The 18156-nt window shown below is 40.8% G+C and overlaps 2 protein-coding genes across 2 annotated transcripts in view; one reads left to right on the plus strand and one right to left on the minus strand.

Annotated features, from left to right (window-relative positions):
• Positions 1–18156, minus strand: part of LOC134822809 (chitooligosaccharidolytic beta-N-acetylglucosaminidase-like) — a gene marked incomplete in the record, with an annotated part of 941725 nt that overhangs the window by 827388 nt on the left and 96181 nt on the right.
• Positions 1–18156, plus strand: part of LOC134823746 (uncharacterized protein K02A2.6-like) — a 57634-nt gene that overhangs the window by 24108 nt on the left and 15370 nt on the right. The gene's annotated exons all lie outside the window — the stretch shown is intronic.

The following is an 18156-nucleotide window of genomic DNA, read 5'->3' on the forward strand; positions in this document are numbered from 1 at the left end:
TGCTCTACCAGAGATACTAGAATGTCTGAAGTACAACTTAAGCTTTATGTAGCCCCCCACTTGGCATACTAGGCTACCTTCGGTGGTTCGTGTCAACGACGATACCTTCTACCATACCAACCATATCGATGATATATAAGTGACTACCCACACGCAACCTCTTAATAACTCACGTAATTCGTCTCCAAATTGCACCAAAATTTCAGAGATTATAGATATGGGTCAAACTTAGATTTCCTGAAAGTTTCGTAAGCCACGCCCAATTACAGTGGGCGTGGCGTGACACTCCCTCTTTTTCACTATTGTCTTCATAAAATGAGAACGCTTTAAGCTAAGAACTCAAAATTTTTTGCACACATTTGGCTTGATAATTGAAAACTTTTCCAAAAGTTTCAAGTTCATTGGTTAAAATATGGCTGAGTTATGACCATTTCAAAACTCATCGGATACGTGATCCGAGCACTCAGTCAGTGATCTCGTCATTTGGTTAATGGCCTGTTTGGCTCACATGCACCGCTTGATTTATCCTAAAAATTTGTGTTTTCCTTTCTAGCAAAGTCATCATCGGTATCCAATCAAAGCCTAATGAACCTCATTAATACACGCTAACGCCTTACTCTTGATCAGATTGGGTGACGAGATCACTAATTGAGTGCAAATATCACTGACTGAGTGCTCGGATCACATATCCGATGGATTTTAAAATGGTCATAACTCAGCCATATTTTAACCAATGAACTTGAAACTTTTGGAAAAGTTTTCAATTATCAAGCCAAATGTGTGCAAAAAATTTTGAGTTCTTAGCTTAAAGCGTTTTCATTTTATGAAGACAATAGTGAAAAAGAGGGAGTGTCACGCCACGCCCACTGTAATTGGGCGTGGCTTACGAAACTTTCAGGAAATCTAAGTTTGACCCATATCTATAATCTCTGAAATTTTGGTGCAATTTGGAGACGAATTACGTGAGTTATTAAGAGGTTGCGTGTGGGTAGTCACTTATGGGCCACCCTGTATATAGAATTCGAAAACCGGGATATCTTCCGAGGAATATGGCCGACGTACCGTCATGCCTCATCTGCATAGCATTTAACATTCTTAATGCCTAATATATAACGACTGCTTTTCTTACTTGCCGTGTGAAAAATTTATTTACAAATTATCTGTTCAAATTGAAAAAAGATGTATAAAATCGGATTTTTAATGGTTTTGAACCACTTCGAGTGTTAATTTTAATGTCCGTTTAACTTTATGTACGTTCACATAACGTCCGTTCAAGTAAGGTCCGATAAGGTATATACATTTATATGGTAAAAACTTCGCACCGCATCGCTGATTTAAAACTTTTTTCGCTTTTCACAACCACTAATGTTTCTTTCATTAAAATTTCTGATCGTTTATGAATAGACTCAGTGAATACATATTCTAATGGATATAAATATAAATAGCTGATAATCACCCACTAATATTACAATCGGTTTAATGAAACATTTCTTTATCTATATAGCTTGCTCCTTCATAAACATTTCTTAAATAATGAAAATTATTAAAGTCGTGTCAAAACATTTTGGAAAAATGTTTAATTTTTATAATTTATAGAGACCTTAAAAGTTTAAATATGCAAGACCCTCTTACACAGTTCAGTGTTTACCATGTTTGGGTGCCCATCTTATTTCAATATTACAGATGAGAGCAATATTTTGAACGATTTTATTTTACATTCATATATTTTCGTACTCTGTAAAATTTGAAAAGTATTTAATAAACAAATAAGGAGCTCAGATCATGTTCTATCTCGTAAACTTGATATGGAGCTGCATAGACTGGACTATAACCCAGTCAAGACCAAGTATATACACTGAATCTTAACCCGGTTATGGAAGTGGAAACATTTGACGGTACTGCGGGAACATTTGACTGTTATAATCTGCAAAACAACAGACAGATAATAAAACGTTGGGAAAACAATGACAACACTGCAGATGAAGTGCTGACACTTAAAAAGGCAGACAACAGTCGGAGAGATAATCATGTGACTAGCCTGCTGTCTGTCTTCTGGTCACGTGTTCTTTGCTGTCTGCGCCAAATGCAAACTATTTAAAGATGATCTAACTGTTATCACGTTACAGTGATTTAATACTTTTCAAGCGGAAATTGATGGAAGTGCAAGCGTGTCGAGAAGTTTTTGTTGGTTTTTTTAAGCGAACAGTTGTAAACAAATAAATATTAGCAAACTTTCTTATTCAGCTTTCGTAAGACTGTAAAAGTAAAACTGTAATATAACGACAATTTTTCACATTTGTTTTATTTATCTTCCTCAAATCATACTGTTAAATGTTAGAGTACATCTTTCAACATTAATTAAATTTGTCGATGTATTTTATAATAAAGAGGTTTAAGAAAATTTTACTATAATCGATTTCCCAAAACTATTATAACTATAAAAGTATAAGGGACGGGTACATAGCTGGTGCTGAAATAGCTTTCCCTGTTCCCAATCTGGACACAAATTCCTAACCCAAACCATAACTCTAAGTCTAACCCTAACCCTTACTCCAACCCTAACCAATACCCTTACCCAAATTCTAACCCTAATCCAAACCCTAACCCAAACCCTAACCATATTCTATAAGGCCCTAACCCAATAAAATATTACATGTCAAGAACATCCCCATAATAGGATGAATACAAGGAAAAAAATATCATTATTCATTACGTGGGCTCAGGGTCAGGGTCAGGGTCAGGGTCAGGGTCAGGGTCAGGGTCAGGGTCAGGGTCAGGGTCAGGGTCAGGGTCAGGGTCAGGGTCAGGGTCAGGGTCAGGGTCAGGGTCAGGGTCAGGGTCAGGGTCAGGGTCAGGGTCAGGGTCAGGGTCAGGGTCAGGGTCAGGGTCAGGGTCAGGGTCAGGGTCAGGGTCAGGGTCAGGGTCAGGGTCAGGGTCAGGGTCAGGGTCAGGGTCAGGGTCAGGGTCAGGGTCAGGGTCAGGGTCAGGGTCAGGGTCAGGGTCAGGGTCAGGGTCAGGGTCAGGGTCAGGGTCAGGGTCAGGGTCAGGGTCAGGGTCAGGGTCAGGGTCAGGGTCAGGGTCAGGGTCAGGGTCAGGGTCAGGGTCAGGGTCAGGGTCAGGGTCAGGGTCAGGGTCAGGGTCAGGGTCAGGGTCAGGGTCAGGGTCAGGGTCAGGGTCAGGGTCAGGGTCAGGGTCAGGGTCAGGGTCAGGGTCAGGGTCAGGGTCAGGGTCAGGGTCAGGGTCAGGGTCAGGGTCAGGGTCAGGGTCAGGGTCAGGGTCAGGGTCAGGGTCAGGGTCAGGGTCAGGGTCAGGGTCAGGGTCAGGGTCAGGGTCAGGGTCAGGGTCAGGGTCAGGGTCAGGGTCAGGGTCAGGGTCAGGGTCAGGGTCAGGGTCAGGGTCAGGGTCAGGGTCAGGGTCAGGGTCAGGGTCAGGGTCAGGGTCAGGGTCAGGGTCAGGGTCAGGGTCAGGGTCAGGGTCAGGGTCAGGGTCAGGGTCAGGGTCAGGGTCAGGGTCAGGGTCAGGGTCAGGGTCAGGGTCAGGGTCAGGGTCAGGGTCAGGGTCAGGGTCAGGGTCAGGGTCAGGGTCAGGGTCAGGGTCAGGGTCAGGGTCAGGGTCAGGGTCAGGGTCAGGGTCAGGGTCAGGGTCAGGGTCAGGGTCAGGGTCAGGGTCAGGGTCAGGGTCAGGGTCAGGGTCAGGGTCAGGGTCAGGGTCAGGGTCAGGGTCAGGGTCAGGGTCAGGGTCAGGGTCAGGGTCAGGGTCAGGAATAGCACGTGATTTAAGGAATAGCACGTGATTTAAAGAATAGCACGTGATTTAAGGAATAGCACGTGATTTAAGGAATAGCAGAATTAGTTTGGACAGGTCTTTATTTTGAATACAATCTACAATATACAATTTATAACACCTTCTCTCAACCTCTATGTCTATGCGCTCGTTACCTTCCTTTATCAGTTTATACCTGCTCTGTATAATAAAATATTATAACAAGGAACTCTCTCTTGCGAGCCGTCAAGAAACGAGGAAAGGAGGAATCTTCTTTCGATTCATTAGTAACACGGAAACGATGCACACTTAAAATGTTATCGGGTGAGGACTCAGGACAAGCGAAGCGTGCTTTGTATAAGGGATGGATACATAGCTGGTGCTGTATTAGCTTTCCCTGTTCCCAATCTGGACACAAATTCCTAACCCAAACCATAACTCTAAGTCTAACCCTAACTCTCACTCCAACCCTAACCAATACCCTTATACCCAAATTCTAACCCTAATCGAAACCCTAACCATATTCTATAAGGCCCTAACCCAATAAAATATTATGTCAAGAATTACATCCCCATAATCGGATGAATACAAGGAAAAAAACATATCATTATTCATTACGTGGGCTCGTATCAATATTATTTCTAACCCTAACCCGGCTAACCCTAACCCGGCTAACCCTAACCCGGCTTACCCTAACCCGGCTAACCCTAACCCGGCTTACCCTAACCCTGCTGACCCTGACCCTGACCCTGACCCTGACCCTGACCCTGACCCTGACCCTGACCCTGACCCTGACCCTGACCCTGACCCTGACCCTGACCCTGACCCTGACCCTGACCCTGACCCTGACCCTGACCCTGACCCTGACCCTGACCCTGACCCTGACCCTGACCCTGACCCTGACCCTGACCCTGACCCTGACCCTGACCCTGACCCTGACCCTGACCCTGACCCTGACCCTGACCCTGACCCTGACCCTGACCCTGACCCTGACCCTGACCCTGACCCTGACCCTGACCCTGACCCTGACCCTGACCCTGACCCTGACCCTGACCCTGACCCTGACCCTGACCCTGACCCTGACCCTGACCCTGACCCTGACCCTGACCCTGACCCTGACCCTGACCCTGACCCTGACCCTGACCCTGACCCTGACCCTGACCCTGACCCTGACCCTGACCCTGACCCTGACCCTGACCCTGACCCTGACCCTGACCCTGACCCTGACCCTGACCCTGACCCTGACCCTGACCCTGACCCTGACCCTGACCCTGACCCTGACCCTGACCCTGACCCTGACCCTGACCCTGACCCTGACCCTGACCCTGACCCTGACCCTGACCCTGACCCTGACCCTGACCCTGACCCTGACCCTGACCCTGACCCTGACCCTGACCCTGACCCTGACCCTGACCCTGACCCTGACCCTGACCCTGACCCTGACCCTGACCCTGACCCTGACCCTGACCCTGACCCTGACCCTGACCCTGACCCTGACCCTGACCCTGACCCTGACCCTGACCCTGACCCTGACCCTGACCCTGACCCTGACCCTGACCCTGACCCTGACCCTGACCCTGACCCTGACCCTGACCCTGACCCTGACCCTGACCCTGACCCTGACCCTGACCCTGACCCTGACCCTGACCCTGACCCTGACCCTGACCCTGACCCTGACCCTGACCCTGACCCTGACCCTGACCCTGACCCTGACCCTGACCCTGACCCTGACCCTGACCCTGACCCTGACCCTGACCCTGACCCTGACCCTGACCCTGACCCTGACCCTGACCCTGACCCTGACCCTGACCCTGACCCTGACCCTGACCCTGACCCTGACCCTGACCCTGACCCTGACCCTGACCCTGACCCTGACCCTGACCCTGACCCTGACCCTGACCCTGACCCTGACCCTGACCCTGACCCTGACCCTGACCCTGACCCTGACCCTGACCCTGACCCTGACCCTGACCCTGACCCTGACCCTGGTCAGGAATAGCACGTGATTTAAGGAATAGCACGTGATTTAAGGAATAGCACGTGATTTAAGGAATAGCACGTGATTTAAGGAATAGCACGTGATTTAAGGAATAGCAGAATTAGTTTGGACATGAGTCATGGGTTTACATACTACATAGGTCCTTGTTTTGAGTACAATCTACAATACACCTTCTCTCAACCTCTATGTCTATGCGCTCTTTACCTTCCTTTATCAGTTTATACCTGCTCTGTATAATAAAATGTTATAACAAGGGACTCTCTCTTGCGAGCCATCAAGATACGAGGAAAGGAGGAATCTTTTTTCGATTCATTAGCTCATTAGTAACACGGAAACGATGCACACTTAAAATGTTATCGGGTGAGGACTCGGGACAAGCGAAGCATGCTTTGTAATTGGCTGGCCGGCTAACACTTTGCTTTAACAGGCTTAGTTGAGTCACGTGATAACTTTGGGAACTAATACCAAAGACACAGTGAGCAGGATGATGCCATTAGGGTTACTGGTCGCTCTGTTTTGTGATAGAAAATTCTAGAAGCTTTACTACTCATACGCATTGAGTATGGTTTTATGAGCTCTCAGTCTTCAACTCTTAAGCAAGCCCAGTCAAAACATTTGTAATATAATGTCTTTCCTCTTTTTCCCCACCACATTAAGTATTATCCCGTCCTGAGAAACTTTGCTAAGTCATGACGGTTTTATCCGTCCTTAGTTAACACAATATACTAAATTACAGAAATATGTCGCATTCGAATCCTAAGGTGATATTATAATGAGCGCATAGAGATTAATCACTATCCTTATTTGGCTTTATAGTTTTCATCAGAACTCTCAAATACCTGTGATTATCTTTTGATTTATGATTGATCGTGTTTTACTGCTATGTTTGCAATAGTGGTACCAGTTATAAATATTATAGTGAAACATCGGTATGATGAAACCAAACTGTTTATTACTGTTTGTTATTACCATTTTGCTGACACCACTATCTCGACTGAAATTTGTGATAGAGCCGAACCATTTTTTGAATTTTAATGCAACCTTTTTTGTTGCCTGTATATTAGGAACCGACCGGATATCCGGCTGAATCCGGTTCCGGCCGGATATCCGGCTTCAATATCCGGTCCGGTTTCAGAAAATTTTGCCGGAATTTTGCCGGATATTTCTTTAAAAAAATGTATTTATAAAATCTTGAAATGCATATTTTTCGTCACATTTTAACGCGAATCTTTAAAAAATCAAATGTTTTGACTAGGTGCGGAATTCAAAAAGCCGAAAGAATAATAATAATTCATAATAATGAACAGGGTAGCATGAAACGTGGAGAAAAGTGGTTTCCAGAAAAAGTTTTGACTTAGAAAATTTTCGGTCCAAGTCTTTCTCGATACGTACCTCCCGCTTCCGAGCTTGTGTTGCAAAGGGGAGGCCTGCCTTCCGAGATCGCATTACTAGGGGGAAGCTTCAAGTCCAAAACTATGTACTATAGAGGAGAACCGAACCTTATTACGAACAGTAGTTCTAGTAACGCTCTTTATCACATTTTATTATTATTATCATGATCCAGTTTTGGCTCCGAGTCAACTATTGTGCAGACAGCAGACTGCTGTCTAGTAAAAACGATCCAGTGATAAAATATGCCTGCATGCTAAAAAGGTACAATTGTGCCCTGAATCGGGAACTATTGTGCTTTGATATTCAGACACGCATGACAAAAAGAGAACAACTGTGTCTCACACGTGCAATCGCGGGGAGGCCGACTTAGGGGACCCCCGATTATCAGGGTCAGATCATGTCACCAATTACGGCAATTAGTGACGTATACTTATAATCGGACAGGATCTCAACAGCTACTTGACTCTGATGGATACATCTACTTTCGGAAGAAGGACAAGGATTCAGCCCTCACAGATGCCTGGCGGTGCTGCAAGCAGAAACTTTCTATGAAGTATCCCTGTCTGGGCTATCTCTCCCTCTCAGACAATTCTCTCAATTCTCTCTGCTGTAGCGACCGATTTCATTCTCGGTATCATTTTGCATTTGAGAACCGTTATTCCAACTGATATCATTTCCTTTTGTTCGCGAAAAGGAGACACTGGCAACGGTCCACTCTACCCAATTATGGGTTTTGGTAAAATATATAATAATAAGCTACAGCAGTACAACATGCAAGTTTAATTACTCATAATTAATGCACGTGCGACGAGCGGGCTACGGACATGACTTTAAATTTCTTATTACTTTATTATTATAGTCATAGAGAGATAAAAACAATGCATGTGCAAAGCGAGCATGTGTTGCAGACCTCTACGATCTGGAAGGGTCCATCAACAGTTATTACTGTAATCACTGCCTTGTGCCTAACTCAAGCTGTGGTGCGTGGGCAGCTGTTCTTAACTCTTAACTTAAGATCTTTTTTTTTATCTAGACACTTATTTTACTTCGGTGTATTCCAACAGCCACAATGTTACACAAGTGCAACCAGCCAATTACAGGAAGCCGAAGGATCTTTTTGGCCAGTGACGGTTAAGGTAGTGTGTACCATACTTTCTTCGTCCGAGACTTTGCTGCAATGTGCAGCTCCTCATTTAACCCTCACACCCGATTTCTCGAGTATTCGGCTGAGTAGACCGGGGGGCTGCATAGACCACTCATGATCCTTAGCTGAACGTCGACGACGCTCACCCCACGACCAGGCAGTCAGTGGGTTTCGAACTCGCAACCTAACGATTGTAAGACAGGCGTTCTAACCAACTGCGCTACCTGGCCGCTAAAACCCTTAGGAAATTCATTCGCCAATAATAAATTATGTGTAGGCCGTGAATGAATGGGAAAAGCGAGCGAGCAATGTTTAGTCCGCTAATTAATAATAACAGTGATTATACTTAATACTTATACATATCTTCAGTAATAACCTCAATAAATCTGTGTGTGTGTGTGTGGGAAATTTACAATTAAATTCTACTGATGGATCACATAACTAATTATACGTCACTTATTGGTGACACTCGGCTAGTATATATGAAACATTTGTCATGGAGTTGTGGAGGGGAGTTATGTGCCCTCGCCGGGCTAAAGTAGTGGATGACCTTGCTGTACGGCAAGTTTTAAAAAAGGACTTAAACTACAAAGGTTCCCCTAAAAACTCCCAAAACCGCACCCGTGGCAAATTTTATTATTTCAACCCCTTGATTTTTAAAAAACCGATTCCCCTAAATTTTTAAGAGAGCTCCCCTGGCATTACGAAACTCGAGAGCTGTGGGAAAACTGAAGGGGAAAAGGAAACAACAAAAGAGCTTTTTCTCAAAAACAAGGATATAACTTTTGAAATCGGCTAGTATATATGAAACAAATTTTTCATGGAGTTTTTGGAGGGGGTTAAGTGGGCCCCGCCGGCTAAAGTATGGGTGACCAAGCTGAAAGGCAAGTTAAACCCAAAGGGTCAAAACTACTAGGTTTTCCCTACAGACCAAAACCCGCACCCCGGCAATATTTCATTAAAATGCCAAACCTCTTGGGTTTATGATCGATCACCGAGGGGCCCCCAAAATTTGGGGGGGCCCTAAGTCTGCAGCCCAATTTCCCCTTTCCCCCAAGGGGGCTGATAGGAATGCCAGTTTTCAAAATCATTTCTGATAAAAAACTTTTTACTCCCGATTTTTTTATTTTTTTATTTTCTTGTTTTAAAACTGGAAAAACGTACTGCTTGTTTATTTGATATTTGACCTATTGAAAATCCCCTGCTAGGGCCCAAACAGGAAAAATCATCCGGGTGGGTTTTATTAATTTGGGAGAACTTATCGGTAAATACAAAATATGGCTTTTAGGTTAAAAAACAAAGTTGATAAAGACAAAAACCCCAAAAAAAAGGGGTAAAATTTAAAATTTTTTCCCGGGAAGCCCGGGAGCCTAAACCGGGGGTTTCCCCCCCGGCAAAATCCCGGGGAACCGGATAATAGATTGATATCCGGTAAAAAACCGGTTTTTTTTTCCCGGGAGCCAAAAGCCCTTCCGGGCGGTTCCTCCCGTATAAACCCGGGAATATTTGTTGTTTCGGTTTTCTAATTCCTAACATCAAATCATAACATTAGGGGAAAATGCTCAAGGGAAATTTTAAAAAAATTTGGGGGGGGGGGTGGGGGGGGGGGGGGGGGGGGGGGGGGGGGGGGGGGGGGGGGAGGGGGGGGGGGGGGGGGGTTTTAGCCGGAGTGTAGTTTTTTTTGGGAGCAGGGGGAAAAATTTTTTTGGGGGACACGGACGGACATTTGGGGGTGGACCCGGACCCCGGGGCCCCTTTGGGGGACTCGACGGACATTGGTCACATTACGGGGCATTGGTTTTAAAATTAGCAAGGGCAAACATTTTGAAGGGAATTTTTTTGCAACTTCTAAATTTTTAAAATTTTTGTACAAAAAAAAACAAATTATTAAAACACACAAAAACTATAAAAAGCTTTTAAATTTTTATAAACAAAAAAATTAAAAGGGGCCCAGGAAAAAGGGCCCGGGGAGGAGGAAAGGGGGACTGGGGGGGGAGGAGGGGCCGGGGAGCAAAGGGGGACGTAAAGGACTGTGAGGGGGGACTGAGGACGAGGAGGAAAGGGGTAAGGGGGGAGGACGGGAGGGGAGGAGGAAGAGGACTGGGGGGGATCAGGGAAAACCCAACACTAGTTATTAACAATACCCTCTCAGTAGAATCATGGTAATATGGTATACTAGGTTAACTAACAATACGCCCTCTCAGTAGAATCTTGGTAACCATGGTTACAAACTAGTTAACTAACAATATTTCTCACTAGAATTATGGTAACATGGTAACATAGGTTAACTAACAATGACCTATCACTAGATCATGGAACCATGTAAACTAGTTAATAACAATACTCTCAGTAGATTATGGTAACCATGGTAACACTAGGTTAACTAACAATACCCTCTCTGTAGAATCATGGTAACTATGGTATCCTAGGTTAACTAACAATACTCTCACTAGAATATGGTAACATGGTAACATAGGTTAAACTAACAATACCCTTCAGTAGAATCATGGTAACCATGGTAAACACTAGGTAAACTAAAATACCTCTCAGTGATATGGTAACATGGTAACACTAGGTTATCTAACAATACCTCTAGTAGAATCATGGAACCATGGGTAACACTAGGTTAACTAACAATACCATCCTGTGAATATGGTATAACCATGGTAACACTAGGTTTAACTAACAATTCCATTCAGTAGAATAATGGTAAACCTGGTAACACTAGGTTAACTAAAAATAACTTCAGTTTAGAATAATGGTAACATGGTAACACTAGGTTAAACTAGCAATACCCTCTCTTTAGAATCATGTAAACATGGTAAACTAGGTTAACTAACAATACCTTCATAGATCATTGGTAACCATGGTACACTAGGTTAACTAACAATACTCTCATAAATATGGTAACTATGGTACCACTAGGTTTAATAACAATAACTTCACTAGAATCATGGTTCCATGGTAACACTAGGTTAACTAACAATACCTCTCAGTGAATCAGTAAAACCATGGTAAACTAGGTTAACTAACATACCCTCCACTAGATTATGGTAACAATGGTAACACTAGGTTAAATAACAATACCCTCTCCTGAATCATGGTATTCTATGGTAAACACTTGGTTATAACTAATCCTCTCATTGAATATGGTAACCATGGTAAACTAGGTTAACTAACAAATTCGTTCATAGAATCATGGTAACCATGGTAACTCTAGGGTAAACTAACTAATAAACCTCGCACTAGAATCATGGTAAACCATGTAACACTAGGTTAACGAACTATATTTCTCATTGAATAATGGTAACCATGGTAACACGAGGTTAACTAATCAATACACTCTCAGTTTAGTAATCATGGTAACTAGGTAACCTAGGTTATCTAACAACCCTCTCACTAGAATATTGGTAACCATGGTAACCTAGGTTACTACATACTCTCACTAGAATCTGGTAACCATGGTATACATAGGTTATAACCATTCCTCTCAGTAGATTCATGGTACTATGGTAACACTAGAGTTAAACTAACAATACCTTCATATGAATCATGGTAACCTTGGTAAAAACCCCCCCACTAGGTTAACGTACAATACCCTCTCATAGAATCATGGTAAACCATGGTACACTAGGTTAACTAACAATACACTCTAACTAGAATAGGTTAACCTTGGTCGGAACACTAGGTTAACTAAAAATTACTCTCAGTAGAATCATGGTAAACATGGTAAATAGGTTAACTAACAATACCTCTCAGTAGATCATGGTAACCATGGGTACATAGGTTAAACTAACAATTACCCTTCGTCGAATATGGTAACATGGTAACATTGGTTAACTAACAAAACCTCTCAGTGAATATGGTAACATGGTAACATAGGTTAACTACAATACTCTCTGTAGAATCATGGTAAACATGGTAACACTAGGTTAACTAACATACCCTCTCGTAGAATATGGTAACTATGGTTCACTAGGTTAACTAAACAATACCCTTCAGTTGAATCTTGGTAACTAGGGTAAACACTAGGTTTAACTAACAATTACCTTCACTAGAATCATGGTAACATGGTATAATGGTTAATAACAATACCCTTCAGTGACAGGTAACCATGGTAAATAGGTTAATAAATACCTTAGTAGAATCATGGTAAACCTATGGTAACACTAGTTAACTAAACATACCCTTCATAGAAATCATGGTAACCATGGTAAACACTAGGTTAATAAACAATCCCTTCAGTAGACTATGGTACCCATGTAACACTAGGTTAACTAAACAATACCTTCAGTAGTATCATGTAACATGGTAAACCACTAGGTTAACTAGCAAGACCCTCTCAGTAGAAATCTTGGTAACATGGTTACACTAGTTTAATAAACAATAACCTATCACTAGTTTATGGTAACATGGTTAACACTAGGTTAATAACAATACCTTCATAAAACAATCATGGATAACCATGGTAAACATAGGTTAACTAACATACCTCTTAGGAATATGTGTAACTGGTTACATAGGTTAACTAAACAATACCCTTAGTAGATCATGGTAACATAGGTAACATAGGTTAACTAACAATACCTTCTGTAGAATCTTGGTATCCATGGTAACATAGGTTAACTACAATACCCTCTCACTAGAATCATGGTAACCATGGTATCACTGGTTAACTAACTATACCCTTAGTAGAATCATGGTAACATGGTAACCATAGGTTAATAACAATACCTTCACTAGAATCATGGTAAACATGGTAACAACTAGGTTAACTAACAATACCTCTCAGTGAATCAGGTAACATTGGTGGTAACACTAGGTTAAACAATATTTCTCTACTAGAATCATGGTAACATGGTAACATAGGTTAACTAAACAATACCTCTCAGTAGATCATGGTAATAAAAAAAAAAAAAAAAAAAAAAAAAAACAATGGTAACATAGGTTATACTAACATATAACCTCTAGTAGATTCATGAAACTTGGTAACATAGGTTATCTAACAATACCTCTCACTGAATATGGTAACCATGTAACACTAGGTTAACTAAAATCCTCTCAGTAGAATTGGTAACATGGTAACACTAGGTGTAACTAAAATACCCTCTCAATTGAATTATGGTAACCATGGTAACACTAGGTTAACTAACAATATTCTCTCACTTGATCATGGTTTCATTGTACATAGGTTAATAACAATACCTTCTGGAATCATTGGTAACCATGGTAAACACCTTTGGTTAAACTCACAATACCCTCTCGTAGAATTATGGTAAACATGGTTAACCAACTAGGTTAATAACAATACCTCTCAGTAGATATTATGGAAACATGGTACACTAGGTTAACTAACAATCCCTCTCAGTAGAATCAAGGTACTATGGTAAAACTAGGTTAACTAAAACAATACCCCTTCAGTAGGATTTATGGTAACTATGGTTTGGTAACACTAGGTTTTAACTAAACATACCCTCTCACTAGATCATGGTAACCATGGTAACACTAGGTTAACTAACAATATTCTCTCATAGAACATGGAACCATGGTAACACTAGGTTAACTAACAATACCCTCTCACTAGAATCATGGTAACCATGTAAACTAGGTTAATAACAATAGTCTCCTCATCGAATCCATGGTAACATGGTTGATAACACTAGGTAACTATAAATAACCTATCAGTAGAATCTTGGTAAATGGTAAATAGGTTAAACTAACAATACCTCTCATAGAATCATGGTAACCATTGGTAACACTAGGTTAACTAAAATTTCTCTCACTAGATTCATGGGAACATGGGAAAACTAGGTTAACTAAAATACCCCTACCTAGAATATGGGTATCATGTAACACTAGGTTAACTAACCATCCCTTCTTAGATCTGGGTAACCCATGGTAACACTAGGTTAACGAACATACCTCTCAGGCGAATAATGGTAACCATGTAACACTATGTTTAATTAAACAATACCCTCTCCCTGGCTCATGGTAATATGGTAACACTAGGTTAACTAACAAATACCTTCAGTAGAATCATGGTAATATGGTAACACTAGGTTAATAAACAATACCTTCACTTGATCATGGTTAACCTGGAACATAGGTTACTAACAATATTCTCTCAGTAGAATCATGGTAAATGGTAACACTATGTTTATTAACAATACCCCTTCATAGATCATGGTTAACCATGGTAACATAGGTTAACTAAAATATTTTCACTAGAATATGGTAACATGGTAACACTTAGGTTAAGTACAATTCTCTCAGTTGATCATGGTAACATGGTACATATAGGTTAACTAACCAATATTCTCTCCACTAGAATCATGGTAATTTGGTAACACTAGGGTAAACTAACAATACCTTCATCTCGAAAATGGTAACCATGGTAACCATAGGTTTAATTAACAAATACCTCTCATAGAATTGGTAACATGGTAAACTAGGTTAACTAACAATACCCTCTCAGTGAAATCATGGTAACCATGGTAACACTAGGTTAATAACATACCCTCTTCAGTGAATCATAGTAAACCATGGTAACACTAGGTTACTAGCCAATACCCTTCACTAGAATCATGGTAACCATGGTAACACTAGGTTAACTAAACAATACCCTCTCACTAGAATCATGGTAACCATGGTAACACTAGGTTAACTAAAATACTCTCAGTAGAATCATGGTAAACAGGTTACACTAGGTTAACTAACATACTCTCAGTAGAATCATGGTAACCTTGGTACACTAGGTTAACTAAAATACCTCTCAGTAGATATGGTAACCATGTACACTAGGTTAACTAACAAATACCCTCTAATGAATCGGTATAAAAAAAAAAACTAAAAAAAAAAACCATGTTACACTAGGTAACTAACTATACCCTCTCAGTAGAATATGGTAACATGGGTTAACACTAGGTTACGAGCAATACCCATCTCACTAGAATCTGGTAACTTGGTAACACGAGTTAACTAACATTACCCTCTCACTAGAATCATGGTAATTAGTGGGAACACTAGGTAACTAACAAATACCCTTCTCTAGAATATGGTTACCATGGTAACATTAGTTAAAACAATTACCTTCAGTAGAATATGGGAACTTGGTAACACTAGGTTACTAAAATACTCTAGTAGAATCATGGTAACATGGTAACATAGTTTAATAACAGTACCCTCTCAGTAGAATCACTGGTAACCATGGTAACACTAGGTTAATAACAATACCCTCTACTGAATATGGTAACTATGGTAAACACTAGGTTAACTATCATATACCCTCTCACTAGATTCATGGTAAATACCATGGTAACATAGGTTAACGAACAATATTCAGTAGATAGAATCATGGTAACCATGGTAACACTAGGTTAATAAACAATACCCTCTCATCGAATCATGGTAACATGTTAACACTAGGGTTAACTAACAATATTCTTACTAGCAATCATGGTACGTGGTAACACTAGGTTAACGAACAATTCCCTCTCACTAGAATATGGTAACATGGTAACATAGGTAAACTAAACAATACCCTATCAGTAGTAGCTGTACCATGGTAACATAGGTTTAACTAACAATCCCTTCACTCTGAATTGGGTTTACCATGTAACACTAGGTTAACATCAATACCTCTCAGTTAGACTCATGGTAACCATGTAAACTAGGTTACTAAACAATACCCTCTCACTAGAATCATGGTAACATGGTAAACTAGGTTAACTAAATACCCTTCTCGTAGAATATGGTAGACCATGGGTAACACTTGGTTAACTAACAATACCTTTCATAGAATCATGGGTAACTATGGTAAATAGGGTTAACTAACAATACCTTCACTCGAAATGGTATCCATTAGGTTAACACTTGTTATCTAAACAATACCTTCACTAGAATCATGGTAACTATGGTAAAAACTAGGGTAACTACAATACCTCTCAATAGAATCATGGTATCTATGGTAACACTTAGGTTAACTTACATACCTCTCAGTTAGAATATGGTAACCATGGTAACCCTAGGTTAATAACAATACCTATCACTAGATCTGGTACACCATGGTACACTAGGTTAAACTAACAATACCCTTTCAGTAGAATCATGGTAATGGTAACACTAGTTAACTAACAATTCCCTTCATAGGTATCATGGGAACCATGGTAACATAGGTTAACTAAACAATTACCCTCTCACTAGAATCATGGTAACATGGTAACACTAGGTTAAATAAACAATACCCTCTCACTAGAATATGGTAACCATGGTAACATAGGTTAAATCTACAATCCTCTCATAGAATCATGGTAACCATTGGTTACACTAGGTTAACTACAATTACCCTTTCAGTTGAATATGGTAAACATGGTAACATGGTATATAACAATTCCTTCACTGAATCATGGTATCCATGGTAAGAACAATAGGTTAACTAACAATACCTTCATTGAATATGTGTTACCATGGTAACACTAGGTTAAATAACAATACCCCTCTCATAGATCTTGGTAACCTGGTAACACTAGGTTAAATAACAATTCCTTACTAGAATCATGGTAAATATGGTAAACATAGGTTATCTAACAATTACCCTCTCACTGAAATCATGGTACCATGGTAACACTAGGTTAACTAACAATACCTCTAACTGAATCAAGGTAACATGGTACATAGGTTAACTAACAATACCCTTCACTAGAATATGGTAACATGGTAACACTAGGTTAACTAACAATACCCTGCTCGTAGAATCATGGTAAACTGGTAACACTAGGTTAAGACTAACAATACCTCTCAGTAGGAATCATGGTAACCATGGTAACACTAGTTTACATAGCAATACCCTTCATATTGAATTTGTAACATGGTAAACATAGGTTAATACAATACCTCTCACTAGAATCATGGTACCATGGTAACATAGGTTAACTAACATACCCTCTCACTAGATTTCATGGTAACCATGGTAACACTAGGTAACTCGCAATACCTTCAGTAGAATCATGGTAAACTATGGTAACACTAGGTTATAACAATACTCTCACTAGAATCATATGGTAACCTTGGGTAAATAGGTGAATAACAATACCTCTCACTAGAATCATGGTAACCATGGTAACACTAGGTTATCTAAAATACCTTCACTAGAATCATGGTATCCCATGGTAACACTAGGTTAACTACAATACCCTTCAGTAGATATCAATGGTAACCTGGTAACATAGGTTAACTACAATCCTTCACTAGAATCATGGTAAAATGGTAAACACTAGGTTAATAACAATACCTCTCACTAGAATGATGGTTACATGGTAACACTAGTAATAACAATACTTCAGTTGAATCACTGGTAACATGGTAACCTAGGTGTAAAATAAACAAATACCCTTCATAGAACATGGTAAACCATGGTAACACTAGGTTAATAAAATACCCTCTCACTAGAATCATGGTAACTTATGGTAAAAACACTAGGTTAATAACATACCTCTCGTAGATCATTGTAAACATGGTAACTAGGTAATAGAATACCTCTCATAGAATATGGTAACATGGTAACACTAGGTTAATAACAATATTCTCTCATGACTCATGGTAACCATGGTTAACACTAGGTTAAAGATCAATACCTTCAGTAGAATCATGGTAAAATATGGTAAGCATAGGTTAACTAACAATATTCTTCTTAGATTATGGTAACCATGGAAAACACTAGGTTAACTAACATATTCTATAACTAGAATCTTGGTAAACATGGTAACACTAGGTTACATAACAATACCCTCTCAGTTAGGAATCATGGTAACTATTTTGTATACAATAGGTTAACTATCAATATTTCTTTCACTAGAATATG

The sequence above is a fragment of the Bolinopsis microptera genome, chromosome 11, assembly GCF_026151205.1.
Source record: "Bolinopsis microptera isolate Bmic1 chromosome 11, MBARI_Bmic_1.0, whole genome shotgun sequence".
Classification (NCBI taxonomy): Eukaryota; Metazoa; Ctenophora; class Tentaculata; order Lobata; family Bolinopsidae; genus Bolinopsis; species Bolinopsis microptera.